We start from the raw sequence: 15199 nt of genomic DNA on the forward strand, positions 1-15199 counted from the left end.
CTGGAGAGTCCCAGGGACGGGGGAGCCTGGTGGGCTGCCGTCTATGGGGTCGCACAGAGTCGGACACGACTGAAGCGACTTAGCAGCAGCATACTGTTCTCCGTCGTGTCTGTACCAGTTTACATTCCCACCAGCAGTGCAGGAGGGTTGCCTTTTCTCTGCACCCTCTGCTGTATTTGTAGATCTTTTTAATGATGGCCATTATGGCTGGTGTGAAGCGGTACCTCACTGTAGCTTTGATTGCATTTTTCTATTAATTAGTAATGATGAGCGTCTTTTCATGTGCTTTTTGGCCATATACACGTACACACACACACATATATACACACATATATGTTTATCTTCTTTGGAGAAATGTCTGTTTAGATCTTCCACCAATTCGTTGATTGGGATTTTTTTCTTGTATGTTGAGCTACATGAACTGTTTTTATATTTTGGAGATTGACCCTTGTATTCTGCTACTTCACCAGATTCATAGATGAGCTCTAGTAGTTTTCTGGTGTGATCTTTAGGATTTTCTATATATAGCATCATCTCATCTGCAAGCAGTGACAGTTTTACTTCTTCTTTTCCAATCTGAATTTCTCTTACGTCTTTTTCTTCTCTGATTACGTGGCTAGGACTTCTAACACTATGTTGAATAAAGTGCTGAGGATGAGCATCCTTTTCTGCTTCCTGATCGTAGAGGAAACGCTTTCAGCTTTTTACTACTGAGAATGATGTTAGCTGTGGGTTTGTCCTGTATGGCCTTTATCTTGTTGAGGTAGGTTCCTCTCTGACCACTTTCTGGAGAGTTTTTTCCATAAATGGGTATTGAATTTTTTGAAAAGATGTTTCTGCATCCACTGAAATGATCATATGGTTTCTATTCTTTAGTTCCTTATAATGTGGGTATCACATTGATTGCCTGATCTGTGTATGTTGAAGAATCCTTGCTTCCCTGGGATAAATCCCAGTTGATCATGGTGTGGGATGCTTTTAATGTCTTGTTGGATTCAGTTTGCCTGTATTTTGTTGATTTTTGCGTCTGTGTTCATCAGTGGCATTGGCCTATAAGTATCTTTTTTGTGGTATGTTTGTCTGGTTTTGGTATCAGAGTGATGGTGGCCTCATAGGATAAAATTGGGACTGTTCCTTCATCTGCAGTATTTTGGAAGAGTTTCAGAAGGACAGGTGTTAGCTCTTCTCTAAATGTTTGAATTCATCTGTGAAACCATCTGGTCGTGGACTTTTGTTTATTGGAAAATTTTAAATTACAGTTTCGATTTTAATACTTGTGATTGGTCTGTTCATATCTTCTTCTACTTCCTGGCTCAGTCTTGGAAGGTGGTACCTTTCCGAGAATTTGTCCATTGTGTGTTTTGGAGGAATATAGTTGTGTGTAGTAGTTGCTTATGATCCTTCATATTTCTGTCAGTTGTAACTTTTCTTTTTTTATTTCTAATTTTAGTGATTTGAGCTCTCTCCCTTTTTTCTTGATGAGTCTGGCTAAAGGTTTATCAATTTTGTTTATCTTTTCAAAGAACCAGCTTTTAGTTTCATTGGCCTTTTCTATTATTTTCTTCTTCTCTATTGCATTTATTTCTGCTCTGATCTTTATGATTTCTTTCCTTCTACTAACTTTGGGCTTCGTTTGTTCTTTTTCCAGTTACTTTAGGCGTAAGGTTGGTTTGAGATTTTTCTTGCTTCCTGAGGTAAGATTGTATAGCCATAAACATCCCTCTTAGAATTGATTTCAGTTCAGTTCAGTCATTCAGTTGTGTCTGACTCTTTGTGACCCCATGAACTGCAGCATGCCAGGCCTCCCTGTCCATCACCAACTCTCGGAGTTTACCCAAACTCATGTCCATTGAGTACTCTTGCCTGGAAAATCCCATGGATGGAGGAGACTGGTAGGCTGCAGTCCATGGGGTTGCGGAGAGTCGGACACGACTGAGTGACTTCACTTTCACTTTTCACTCTCACGCATTGGAGAAGGAAATGGCAACCCACTCCAGTGTTCTTGCCTGGAGAATCCCAGGGACGGGGGATCCTGGTGGGCTGCTGTCTATGGGATTGTACAGAGTTGGACATGACTGAAGTGACTTAGCAGCAGCAGCAGCATGTCCATTGAGTCAGTGATGCCTTCTAACCATCTCATCCTCTGTCGTCCCCTTCTCCTCCTACCTTCAATCTTTCCCAACATCAGGGTCTTTTCAAATGAGTCAGCTCTTCGCATCAGGTGGTCACAGTATTGGAATTTCAGCTTCAACATCAGTCCTTCCAATGAACACCCAGGACTGATTTCCTTTAGGATGGACTGGTTGGATCTCCTTGCAGTCCAAGGGACTCTCAAGAGTCCTCTCCAACACCACAGTTCAAAAGCATCAATTCTTCAGCGCTCAGCTTTCTTTATAGTCCAACTCTCACATCCATACATGACTACCAGAAAAACCATAGCCTTGACTAGATGGACCTTTGTTGACAAAGTAATGTCTCTGCTTTTGAATGTGCTATCTAGGTTGGTCATAACTTTCCTTCCAAGGAGTAAGAGTCTTTTAATTTCATGGCTGCGATCACCATCTGCAATGATTTTGGAGCCCCCCAAAATAAAATCAGCCACTGTTTCCACTGTTTCCACTGTTTGCCCATCTATTTGCCATGAAATGATGGGACCAGATGCCATGATCTTAGTTTTCTGAATGTTGAGCTTTAAGGCAACTTTTCCCTCTCCTCTTTCACTTTCATCAAGAGGCTTTTTAGTTCTTCTTCACTTTCTGCCATAATGGTGGTGTCATCTGCATATCTGAGGTTATTGCTATTTCTCCTGGCAATTTTGATTCCAGCTTGTGCTTCGTCCAGCCCAGCGTTTCTCATGATGTACTCTGTATATAAGTTAAATAAGCAAGGTGACTATACAGCCTTGACGTACTTCTTTTCCTGTTTGGAACCAGTCTGTTGTTCCATGTCCAATTCTAACTGTTGCCTCCTGACCTGCATACAAGTTTCTCAAGAGGCAAGTCAGGTGGTCTGGTATTCCCATCTCTTGAAGAATTCTCCACAATTTATTGTGATCCACACAGTCAAAGGCTTTGGCATAGTCAATAAAGCAGAAATAGATGTTTTTCTGGAACTCTCTTGCTTTTTTGATGATCCAGCGAATGTTGGCAGTTTGATCTCTGGTTCCTCTGCCTTTTCTAAATCCAGCTTGAACATCTGGAAGTTCACAGTTCATGTACTGTTGAAGCCTGGCTTGGAGAATTTTGAGCATTACTTTACTAGCGTGTGAAATGAGTGCAATTGTGTTTGATTTGCTGTGACCCATAGATATTGGGTTGTTGTATTTTCATTGTCATTTGTCTGTAGTTATTTTTTATTTCCTCTTTGACTTATTCAGTGATCTATTAGTTGTTTAGTAACATATTATTTAGCTTCTATGCGTTTTTGTTTTTTAGTTTTTTTCTTGTGATTTTTTTTTAATCTTATAGCATGTGATTGGAAAAGCTGCTTGATATGATTTCATTTTTCTCACATTTGGGCTTGTTTGGTGGCCCAGCATGTGGTCTCTCCTGCAGAATGTCCTATGTGCCCTTGAGAAGAATGTGTATTCTGCTGCTTCCAGATGGAATGTTCTGTAAATATCAATTAAATTCATCTAGTCTAACGTGTCGTTTAAGGCCAGGAGGTGAAGGGGATTACTAGATACAAACTTCTGGTTATAAAATGAATGTAACAGGGATGTAATACACAGCACAAACAATACAGTCAATAACATTGTAATAACTCTGTGTGGAGACAGATGGTAACTAGACTGATGGGGCTGATCATTTCATAATGTATTTGATTGTTGAGTCACTATGTTATATACCTGAAACTAATATAACACTGTAAATCAATCATGCAATCATACTGAAGTAAGGGAAAAAAGACTCTCGAAATGAAGTCACATTATGAAGGATTTCCACATATACATTTAGGGGGGCACAGGTCACCCCATAAAAGGTGGCAGTAACTCACTTTGAAATGTGGTAGTCCTTGTCAGTGGTTGTTGGATGCCATCAGCCAAAACCAAGACAGAAATTCTCATTTTGGGGGGACAATTATAACACGCAATTCACTGAATAAAAAAAGATGGTATTTATAAATATTTGGTTGTATATTTACTTTGTTGTTCAGTTGCTCAGTTGTGTCTGACTCTTTGCGACCCCATGGACTGCAGCATGCTAGGCTTTCCTGTCCTTCACTGTCTCCCAGAGCTTGCTCAAACTCATGCCCATTGAGTCAGTGATGCCATCCAACCATCTCATCCTCTGTTACCCCTTTCTCCTCCTGCCTCCTATCTTTCCCAGCATCAGGGGTTTTTTTTCCAATGAGTCAGCTCTTTGCATCAGGTGGCCAAAGTATTGGAGCTTCAGCCTCAGCATCAGTCCTTCCAATGAATATTCAGGGTTGATTTCTTTTAGGATGGACTGATTTGATCTCCTTGCTGTCCAAGGGACTCTCAAGAGTCTTCTCCAGCACCACGGTTCGAAGTAGATGTTGGGTTTCTGAGAAATATGTTGTGATTTTTCTGAAGGTAGAAATAGATGTGTAATACCAAGGTGTCTTGAGTTGTGAAGCAGGTACATGTTCTGTTTGGTGGTATATCTAAGCACCTATCCTCTGCTAAACAACACTCAGTCAGCATTTCTTGTAATGTGGGCCACATAAATACGGTGTCACAAGATGTTCTGTGAGTGGAAAAGGAAAGAAAATTCACCTAAGGAATGTTATTACTTTATTCCCTTCTTAGAGCTTCACCAGACAGGATACGAAGGCACAAAAGCATGCATCCCGTTAAGTGCCTTTCTTCCTGCGATTCATTGCCAAGCTTTCTCGTGCAGAAGCATCAGAATCAATATTGTGCTTCTGGGAGCAGTCCCCTGAGAGTCCAGCCTTGTCTCCATACTCCCCCCACTGTCAGCACAGGTCACCCCGCTCACCTGGACCAGGTGCCAGGAGGCCCGGGGGGAGTCTGGGAGCTGCAGCACTTCTGACTCCATCCCCCGAAATAGGGGTCCCCACCCAGATGCACCGGCTGTCGATGATGCGACGAAGCCGGTCCCTTCCCTCTCTGAGCCTCCACTGTCGTGTCCAGAAAAGGTAGAAATATGGACCCCATAACCTACTAGTCATAATCTCGAATCAGAGAGTTAATCCCTGCAGAATAAAGTAATCCCCGTAGAATAAAACCATTAGCCCCATCCAGTGTCAAGTTCTAATGCAACTTTTGGTTCCGGGAGCCGTGTGTGTGGACGTTTCTGAAAGGGACCTAGATTCTTCTCTGGCTTTATTGGTTGGGATACCACTCTGGTTTTGAAACCTAGCTTGAAACCCTTGGCCTCAAAGGGTTTCTTAAGATTCTTTCTTTAATTTTTTTTTTTTAATTTGGCTGAGCCTTAGTTGCAGCATTCGAATTCTTAGTTGCAACATGTGGGGTCTAGTTCCTTGACCAGGGATAGAACCCAGGCCCCCCTGCCTTGGCAACGCAGCATCTTAGCCACTGGACTACCAGGGAAGTCCAAGATTCATCCTTTGCATAACCTGTGCAAAATAATTTCTGCCCACACTTCGCCCACCACCCTCCTTGCCAGAGTTCAGGGAGCAGGACACAGAGATGGGGGAGAAAGGATAAAGGCTTTGTGGCTTTGACCTGCTGTGTGATGCAGGGGTGATGGTGGGCAGAATTTGGGAACAGCTGTCATCGGAAGCATCAGAGAAGCAGCAAGAGTTGAAAAAGCACGTGGTCAGGAATTCTCAGTGTCCCATGAGATCACACAGCGTCCGCTGGACAGGCCTGCCTGGCACCATCTAGAATCTCAAGATGTTAGGAGCAGGGTCAGGTGTAGATTCTGAGGCCAGGGGCCGACCCTCTGTCACCATGCCGGAAAGGGAAGCTTGGTGCCCACTGCTGCCAACTTGAGGGGACCAGAGCGGGCTGCCGCACATGTGTTTCTAGACAAAGTCACTCCCATCCTGCAAATGAGCACCCAGATGACTTGTACTGAGGGGCCCGCAAAACTCCCCCTGTCTCCTTCTTGGAGCATCTCCACCATCTGAGTGCAAGTCGATGCAGTAACTTGGTTTTGATGTAGATTTTAAAAAATTAATTAAATTATTTTGGGGGCTGTGCTGGGTCTTCATTGTTGTGCACCAGCCCTCTCTAGCTGCCATGAGCAGGGGCTACTCTCTGTTACGGTGTGCGGGCTTCTCATTGTGGTGGCCTCTCTTCTTGTGGAGCGGGGACTCTGGAACACTGGTTCAGTAGTTGTGGCGCCCCGGCACGTGGGATCTTCCAGAACCAGAAATCAAACCCGTGTCGCTTGCATCGGCAGGTGGGTTCTTAACCATTGGGCCACCATGGAAGTCCTGATGTGGGTTTTAACACGAAATTAACTTGCAGATGTTTGGAGGCACGTTTCAGATGGACCCCACTTTAATATAGAGGTGTGTACCAGCCCTTCGAATTGAGAGAAAGCTGATAAATTAGGGCAGCAACTCTACATCAGGAAGGACAGGAGAAAAGAAGGGAGGGAGGGAGGAGGAGGAAAGGAGGTGAAGCAGAGGGCGGGAAGGACCACAAGTAGTGCTTGAATCAGGAGGGAATTTGTATCAAGAGAGCCTATTTTTTGCCAGCTAGTCCCAGATACATTTCCCGAGGGGTGCACCTTGAAACAGAAGCAGCTGTTTTCCCATTAATCAGACACACACACACCCCACCCCCCCCCCAACCCACACCCACCCACCCACCCACCCATCCTGTCCCAAACAAGCTTGACGCGAGCGCCCGCTGGTTGGCCCTGCTAAAATATGTGTTCTCGTGGCGCCCTCTGGTGTCCAGACTGTGAAATAACAGAAAGCCTGGGCGGTTCCGCTGGAACTCCTGGGCTGAGTGGCCATCATCTTTGCTGGTTGGGCCTAAGCCACACTAACCCTTACATACACAGGCCTGCTGCATTTCTTAGAGATTTATCAGCTCCCAATTGCCACGAGATGAGGAATTATAGCTGTAGTTTCCTTTCTGAGTTCAGGTTAGGGACTTTTGCCCAGGGTACGTCACTAGTTACCCACGAGGTCAGGGGATATATATTTTATTAGGTTATGATCCTTCAAATTATAACCCAGAATGAAGACTCCAGTAAATAGTACTGACAGTTTACATACAGGGACCTCATCCTTTCAGTTTCCATATTTCCACTGCACACATGAGGAAGCCCAGACTCATAGAACACGTTAAAAGTGAGCTATAATTTTGAGCCAAACCTGACTCTCTCCCACGTTCTGGAACCATATCATGCTCACTCCTAAGAAATGTTTATGAAACAGCTGGTTGGGTTCATGACATCAGTATTAAGAAGGGTTTCCCAGGAGAACTGAAAACGGATATTTAAAGAGATGCTTGTACCCAGATGCTCACAGCATTATCATTCATAGTAGCTAAAAGGTAGAAGCCCTCCAAATGTCCATCAGCTGCAGAATGGATAAAATGTGATGACATCCAGGCAATGCAATAGTATTCAGGCAAAAAAAGGGGTGAAGTACTGACATGTGCTACAGCATGGATGGACCTGGGAAACAGGCCAAGTCGAAGAAGCCAGAACCCAAAGACCACACGCTGTATCATTCCACTTAAACGAAACGCCCAGAATAGGCAGATCATTGCAGATGAGTGGTGCCAGGGTCTAGGGGAAGCGGGGCAACTGGAGGGGCTGCTGAATGGGGACAAGGCTTCCTTTTGGGGCTGATGAAAATGTACTGTAATTATATAGAGGTGGTGGCTGCGTAACATTGCGAATGTTCTCAGTGCCACTGGATTGCACACTGTAAAGTGGTTAATTTATGTTCTGTAAGTTTCATCTTAATATAAAAAAGTTATTTTTAAATTAATTTTCATTGGAGGATAATTACTTCATAATATTGTGATGGTTTTTGCCAAGCATTGACAAGAATCAGCCATGAGTATGCCTGTGTCGACCCCATCCTGAACCCCTCTCCCACCTCTCTCCCTACCCTATGCCTTGTTTAGAAAGAGAATGAATAAACGGGTTTCATGTACCTCTTCAGAATGTTGAAGAGTTTCCCAGTCTGCCTTGGGACAATTAATATATAACTTTTTCTGAACACCTGCTCTGTGTAAAGCATTATTGCAGGAGTTGAGGACTAAGCCTTTATGGGGAGTGGGGCAAGAGAGTACCATCTCTTTGGTAGATGTGACATTTACAGAGGGAAATCAGACAATAAATAATATTGTCAGACAAGGCAAGGTATATTGTTTATTAAGTTGTAATAAGTGTCAAGAGGGAGAGAAAAGGAGTCAGTGTGTGTTGAGTGTGGTGAGTAGGCTAAGGAAGTCACCGCTAAGCAGACATTGTTAGTGAAAATCTGAAGGAGATAAGCAGAGAGAGCTGGGAAAATATCTGAGGGAAAGAGGTCTAGGCAGAAGGAGCAGTATGTGCAGAGGTCCTGAGGCAGGATCATGGCTGGAAGCCAGTGCGGCTGGATCCATGTGAGCAAGAAGAGGGGGGATGGGAAGAGTGGGTCACCAGACCTTAATGGCTTTTCATCCTGGCCGAGATGGGAGCCTCTGGAAGGGTCTGAGCAATCATGTGCAGAAAACACGGAGAACATAATCAGCTATCAAGCTGACACTCACGTGACCACCACCAAAGTCACGAGCTAGACAGTGGTCAGCCCCCTAGCAGCCCCGAACAGACCTTCCTACCGACCCCGAGCCCCTCATACTGTGCCCTCCACAGAGCTTCCATGCTTTTTATAGCTCTTGCTTCCTTTGTAGTTTAGCACCTATGTGCTCATCCCTTAAAAAAGTATGGTGTTCATGTTACCTACTTTTGAATTTTTTATACATGGAATCATACTATCTGAACTTTTTATGGCTAGCTTTCAGTTTTTATGGCTACACTTTATTTTTCTAAGGTTAAACAGTGTTGCAAATATGTTTGTTCATTTTAGTTGTATAATATCCCATCACTTGTTGGAAATCGCCTGAAGCTCTACTGTTTTTGTTTTGTTGAAGTATAGTTGATTTACTGTGTTGTGTTAATTTCTGCTATATAGCAAAGTGATTTAATTATACATATGTATACATTCTTTTCGGAGAAGGCAATGGCACCCCACTCCAGTACTCTTGCCTGGAAAATCCCATGGACAGAGGAGCCTGGTAGGGTGCAGTCCATGGGGTTGCGAAACGTTGGACACGACTTCACTTTCACTTTCACTTTCCACTTTCATGCATTGGAGAAGGAAATGGCAACCCACTCCAGTGTTCTTGCCTGGAGAATCCCAGGGACAGGGGAGCCTGGTGGGCTGCCCGCCGTCTATGGGGTCGCACAGAGTCGGACACGATGGAAGTGACTTAGCAGCAGCAGCATACATTCTTTTTAGAATTTGTCTCCATTATGGTTGATCGCAGGATAGTGAGCACAGTTCCTTGTGCTGTACAGCAGGAGCTTGTTGCTTCTCCAGTCCATATGCAACAGTTTAGCAGTTTGCATCTTCCAACCCCCAGGTCCCACTCCATCCCCCCTCCCCCACTTCCTTGGCAACCACATGTCTGCTCTCTGTGTCTGTGAGTCTGTTTCTGTTTCATAGATAAGCTCACTGGTGTCGTGATTTAGATTCCACGTATGAGTGACATCCTGTGGTGTTTGTCTTCCTCTGACTTGCTCCGTGTAGTGTGATAATCTCTAGGCCCATCCATGGTGCTGCAGATGATGTCATTTCACTCTTTTTCATGACTGAGCAATATCCATTGTATATATGTGCCCCATCTGCTTTACCCGTTCACCTGTCGATGGGCGTTTAGGCTGTTTCTGTGTCTTGGCTGTTGTGAATAGTGCTGCTATGAACACAGGGGTGTGTGTAACCTTTTGAATTAGAGTTTTGTTCAGATATACGCCCAGGAGTGGGATTGCTGGATCATATGGTAGTTCTGTTTTGAGTTTTCTGAGGAACTTCCGTGCTGTTTTCCATAATGGCCGCACGAGCTTACATTCCCACTCACAGTATCTTAGGGTTCCCTTTTCTCCACCCCTCGCCAGCATTTGTTATTTGTAGATTTTTTAATGATGACCATTCTGACTGGTGTGAGATGGTATCTCATTGTAGTTTTGATTTGCATTTCTCTAATAACTAGCGATGCTGAACATCTTTTCATGGACCTGTTGGCCAGCTGTATGTCATCTCCCAAAGCTAACATTGATGGAGGCATGGTTGTTCTCAGTAGGGTTATTACTGAAAACGCTGCTCTAAACATTTGTGCTCAGGTGACCCGCATGTCGGTCCCCAAGCTATGAACTTAGAAGTGAGGTTGATGGTTGATATGGGATAGAGATCTTCCTTCTAGACAAAGCCAAAGTGATATCCAGAGTGGCTGAACTTATTCACATACCCATAGTCGTCATTAACCTTGCCAACAGTTGGCACTATTAGGTATTTTGATTTTTGTCATTCAGGTGGGTGTGTAGCCATATCTCATCAGGATTTCAATTTGCATTTTCCTGCAGACGAATGAGGCTTGCACCATTTCACATTGAACGGATCTTTGTATTTCCCTCTTTGGGGAGTATTTGTCAAAAATTTTACCCATTTTACTATTCAGTTGTTGCTTGGTTAAAAAAAATAACTCATATTCTAGATATTTGTCCTTTGTTGATTATATGTGGGCAAATACCTTCTAGTCTGTGGTTTGTCTTTTCACTGATTTTTAAAAAAAATTTATTGACCTTCAGTTGACATACAGTGTTGATAGTTTCTGCTGTATAGCAAAGTGAAGCCATTATACAGGTACATATATTCACTCCTTTTAAGGTTTTTTTTTCCCCATATAGGTCATTACAGAATATTGAGCAGAGTTCCCTATGCTGTTCAGTAGGTCCTTATAGTTATCTATTTTGTATATAGTAGGGTGTATTTGTCAATTTCGACCTTCGAGTTTATCTCACCTCCTCTTCCCCCCACCACCCCGGTGACTGTAAGTTTGTTTTCTATATAGGTGACTCTAATTCTGTTTTGTAAATAGGTTCATTTGTACCATTTTTAAAAGATTGTACATATAAGCAATATCTTACGATATTTGTCTTCTTCTGTCTGACTTACTGTGGTGTCATTTCATCAACAGAAGTTGATTTCTAAATTTTCTGGTAAAACCCACCCTTTTTGGTAAACGATTGTAGGAGTTTGGACAAATACATCTAGTCATGTAACCATCACCACATTCAAAGTACAGAACAGCTCCAGGCTCCCCAGTTCTCCCACCCTCATCCCCAGCAACCACAGATTCGTTTTCCTATTTTTACACTGTCGCCTTTTCCAGAGCACCGTATGTATAGATACACAGAGTCTGTAGCCTTTTGAGGCTGGCTTGTTTTCCTTTGCTTAGCATGATGCATTTGAGATTCATTGACGTTTCATGGATCAGTAATTTATTCCTCTTTTATTGCTACTGGTTCCCTGAGTGGTACAGGTTTCCCCTGCTTTCCAAAAGAGGACTGTTCCACTGCCACCTTCCATGAGCTTAAATGATGTAAACTATAGAAGCAGTTACCTTAGGGCATGAGTGCGTGCACAGTTGCTCAGTCGTGTCCGACTCTTTGTGGCCCCATGGACTGTAGCTCGCCAAACTCCTCTGTCCGTGGAATTCTTCAGGCAAGGATACTGGAGCGGGTTGCCATCTCCTCTCCAGGAGATCTTCCTAACTCAGGAGTCGAATCCGTGTCTCTTTTGTCTCCTGCATTGGCAGGTGAATTCTTGCCACTTGGGAAGCCCATCCTAGGGCCCACCTTGCTAACACACACACAGAATAAGCTAATGTAAAACACAGATGCTCACAGACACAGGTCAAACTGTGGCCTCTTGATGCTGATATTCTTGCTGTAGTTCCCGGAGGGGAGAGTTTGGCAGTGCCCTTGTTGCTGACAAGAAGCTTTTTCTGTGTTTTCTATTAGGAGTTTTATGGCTTCAATTCTTACAGTTAAGTCTTTAGTTCATTTCAAGTTAATTTTTGTGACTGGTATAAGACAGGGTCTTGTTTCATGCTTTTGAATGTGAATATCCAATTTTTCCCAGCACCACTTATTGAGGAGGCTTCCTTTTCTCCATTGAAAATTGTAGGCTCTCTTGTCAAATGTTTGTTGATGATATATGTATGTGTTTGTTTCTAGGCTGTTGATTCTGTTCTTTGGTTACGTGCTTGTTTTTATGGTGGTACCGTACTATTTTGACGACTATAGCTGTACAATAGAGATCGAAATCAAAAGTCACTGTGATGCCTCAGGTTTTGTTATTCTTTTTCAGGATTGCTTTTCTGGTTAAGTTCCTTTAAAAATTATGGGAATTTGGGGATTGGTTTTTCCTGTTATTAAAAATACCATTGGAATCTTCATAAGGATTGCATTAACTCTAGAGATAGCTTTGGGTAGTATGGATACTGTAGCAATATTTATTCTTCTGATCTATGAACTTGGGCTATCTTCCCACTCATCTGTGTCATCTTCATTTCCTTTCATCCATGTCTTACAGTTTTTAATGTAGAGGTCTTTCATCTCCTTGGTTAAAATTATTCCTAAATGTTTCATTGTTTGATGCTATTGTAAATGACATTATTTTATTTCTTTTATAGATTGTTGTTAGTGTATAGAAATGCTACTGATTTATATTTTGATTCGAAGTTACTAAATTTGTTGATTAGATCTTTTTTTTTGCTGAAGTCTTTTTTTAAAATAAGTTCAGCTTATTTATTTTATTCTACTTTTTATTGAGGTATAGTTGATTTACAATATTAGTTTCAAGTATGTAACATAGTGATTCAACAATTTTATACATATACTCTAAGATTATTATAAAATGTTGGCTGTATTTCATATGCTATACAATATATCCTTGTAACTTATTTACTTCATTTACTTTTTTGTGGGTGTGTTCCACTAAAATTTTATGAAGCTGACTGAAATTTAAATTTATTTTTTCCTCTTTTTCAAAATTCAAGTATAGTTCATTTAAATATTTTATTAGTTTCAGGTAAATAGCATAGTGATTCAGTGTTTTTATAAATTACACTCCATTAAAGGTTATTACAAAATAATGGCTATAACTCCCTCATTGTATAATATATCCCTGTTACTTATCTATTTCATACACAGTAGTTTGTATCTCTTAATACCATGCCCTATCTTACCTGCCTCCCTTCCCTCTCACCACTGATAAATTCTAGTTTGTTTTCTGTACCTCTGACTTTGTTGTGTTATATATATCCGTGTTTTGTTTTATATTCCACATGTAAGTGGTATCATTCATTATTTGTCTTTATTTCACTAAGCATAATATTTTCTAAATCTATCCACACTGCAGCCAGCAAATGGCAGAGTTTCATTTTTACGGTTAATATTCCATTGTGTGTGTATATATGTGTGTGTATATGTGTGTATACCACATCTTCATTATCCATTCATCTCCTCGTGGACACTTGGGTTGCTTCTATATCTTGCTTATTATAAATTGTGCTGCTATGAACCTGGGGTCCTTGTATCTTATATAGTTTTCATTTTTTTATGGATGTATACCCAGGAGTGGAACTGCTTGATTCTAGGGTAGTTTTATTTTTAGTTTTTTGAGGAACCTCCATATTGTTTTCCATAATGGTTACACAAATTTACATTCCCACCAAGAGTGCACAAGGGTTCCCTTTTATCTACATGTTCACCAACATTTGTTCTGTAGACTTTCTAATAGTCATTCTGAGGCAGAGTCTCATGCTTTTCCCTAATAATTAGCAGTGTTGAGCATCTTTTCTTGTGCCTGTTGGTCATCAGTATATTTTCTTTGGAAAAATGTCAATCAGGTCTTCTTTCCAATTAGCTCTTTTGATTGAGTTCTTTGGTTTTTGATATTGAGTTTTATGAGGTCTTTGTATAGTTTTGATACTAACCCACTGTCAGTCATATTATCTGCAGATATCTTCTCCCATTCCAGGGCTTTCATGGCGTCATGCCTCTCATTTAGGTCTTAATCCATTGTGAGTTTATTCTTGCGTATGGTGTTAGGAAATGTTCTAATTGCTTTATTTTACATGTAGCTGTCTAGTTTTCTCAGCACCACTTACTGAAGAGATTGTCTTTTCTCCATCGTATATTTTTACCTCCTTTGTCATAGCTTAATTGACCATGAGAATATGGGTTTATTTCTGGGCTCTCTATTCTGTTTAATTGACACGTTGGTCTGTGGGGCTGGGTCCTGGGCTCCCTGGTGGGCAAAGCCATGTCCAGGGGTGATTGTGGGCTCAGGGGATCTTAAGGCAACCTGTTTGCTGAGGGCGGGTGCCGTGTCTGCACTTGGCTGTTGGACTTGAGATGTCCCAGCACTGGTGACTACAGCCTGTTGGGCCCAGGTGTGGCTGGGTCCGCTAGAGGGAGGCTAATGGCCTAGAGGGAGGATTCCAATGGCCCTGAGCAGCACCACCAGCCTCCAGGTGGTGAACCGAGCTCCCAGAGATGACTGCTGCCCCTGCCTGTGCTCTCAGGGGGAGCTGCCGTTGTCTCCTGCCGCTCCGGGAGACTCTCCAAGGTCAGTGGGCATGTCTGACTCAGGCTCCTTTCAAATCACTGCTTCTGCCCTAGGTCCCAGACTGTGCGAGGTTTTGTGTGTGCCCCCTTTTAGAAAAAGGCATCTATTTATTTATTTGGCTGTGCTGGCTCCTAGCTGCAGCATGTGGGATCTTTGATCTTTATTAAGGCATGCAGGATCTTTAGTTGGTAGCATGCAAATTCTTAGCTGCAGCATGCGGGCTCTGATTCCCCGACCAGGGATCGAACCTGGGCCCCCTGCATTGGGAGCACAGAGTCTTAGCCACTGGACCACCGCGGAAGTCCCTGTGTGTCCGCTTTAACAGTGATGTCTATTCTCTTTAGCTCTCTGGGTCTCCTGAAAGAAGATTCACAGGAGGCTCACAACCGAATGCTCTGTGGGCTCATCTTCCAAGTGTGAGACCCTGTGGGCTGGGGAGCCTGACATGCGGCTCAGCCACCCGGGCTTATGGGACTCGACTGTATCATGACTCTGCCCCTCCTGCCCATCTCACTGTGCCTCCTTCTCTATGTCTTCAGTTGTAGAAGGTCTTTCCTGGCAGGTTCTGGGCTTTTTCTTCAGTGGTTGTCCAGCAGATAGTGGT

The 15199-nt window shown here is 42.8% G+C and overlaps 1 non-coding gene across 1 annotated transcript; it reads right to left on the reverse strand.

The window, feature by feature from the left end:
- Positions 1 to 14822: 14822 nt before the first annotated feature.
- On the reverse strand, positions 14823 to 14895 carry TRNAG-CCC. Its single transcript has one exon. It is a non-coding gene; the product is annotated as a tRNA-Gly (tRNA).
- Between the last annotated feature and the right edge of the window lie 304 nt (positions 14896 to 15199).

The sequence above is a fragment of the Oryx dammah genome, unplaced genomic scaffold (assembly GCF_014754425.2).
Source record: "Oryx dammah isolate SB20612 unplaced genomic scaffold, SCBI_Odam_1.1 HiC_scaffold_2, whole genome shotgun sequence".
In the NCBI taxonomy this organism is placed as follows: Eukaryota; Metazoa; Chordata; class Mammalia; order Artiodactyla; family Bovidae; genus Oryx; species Oryx dammah.